The sequence below is a fragment of the Mesitornis unicolor genome, unplaced genomic scaffold (assembly GCF_000695765.1).
Source record: "Mesitornis unicolor isolate BGI_N332 unplaced genomic scaffold, ASM69576v1 scaffold2220, whole genome shotgun sequence".
NCBI classification, from domain to species: Eukaryota; Metazoa; Chordata; class Aves; order Mesitornithiformes; family Mesitornithidae; genus Mesitornis; species Mesitornis unicolor.
Genome location: NW_010157374.1, coordinates 11,564 through 12,453, shown reverse-complemented (window position 1 = coordinate 12,453; position 890 = coordinate 11,564).

Below are 890 nucleotides of genomic sequence, written 5' to 3'. Positions count from 1 at the left end.
AGGAATGCTGGTTACAGGGAAGCTGAAATCGAGTAGATCCTGACTGTTATGGAAATTTTGTAATGTTAGAAATTTTGTAATTGAATTTTTAGACTGAGGAAATAAAGAGAGAACTACAAGGTTAACACTACTGGGGGACTGAAGAACCATAATCCCTGTAAATGTCAGTTGAAAGGCTGTTAATAAATCCTTTCTTCCTAATGTTCTTACTACAAAAACTCCCACAGATACGTAGGATAAGTATTGGATTATACAGCTAAGATGGTTGTAGATTGTGATGGATTAAATTGAGCACAGGAAGTAAGGATATTTTTGGTAAAACAGGGTCAAATAAAGTGCTTTTGACACATGCTCTACTTCTGTACATTTTACAGTTACTATTTATGGTCCACATTACAGAAAAACTTCTGAAACAGACTTTTGCATGTTTGCAGAAGAAGTGGAGTTAAATTCAGTTTTCCTACTAATACAGTTTCATATTTATCAAGGATTGTGATGTTAACCATCTGTCCATATGGCTGTGGTACAAATCTAGCTGATGAATTCTTTATCACTTTCCCAGTATTTGCAGAGGTGTAGACACAAGCTGGAATACAAGTGAAAGATGATTTCACCTCTTTCCTACTGAAGCCAGCAACATAAGAGGGTACTCTATGTGATTTCAGATATGTTCCTCAGTGATATTTTCTAATTGTCAGTACTAATTGATTTAACTGTTATTACTAGATGGAAATGTCACATCTGTGTACTTGTTCATGTTATGTATGTTACCCTGTGGCTTGGGTGTAACATGACTCATACTGTGAGAGGTTAGGCTTAGAAGAAGATGCTTGGACTGTTCAGGACACCTCCTACCCATGCTGATCTTTTCTGATAAGGAATTTTCTCCT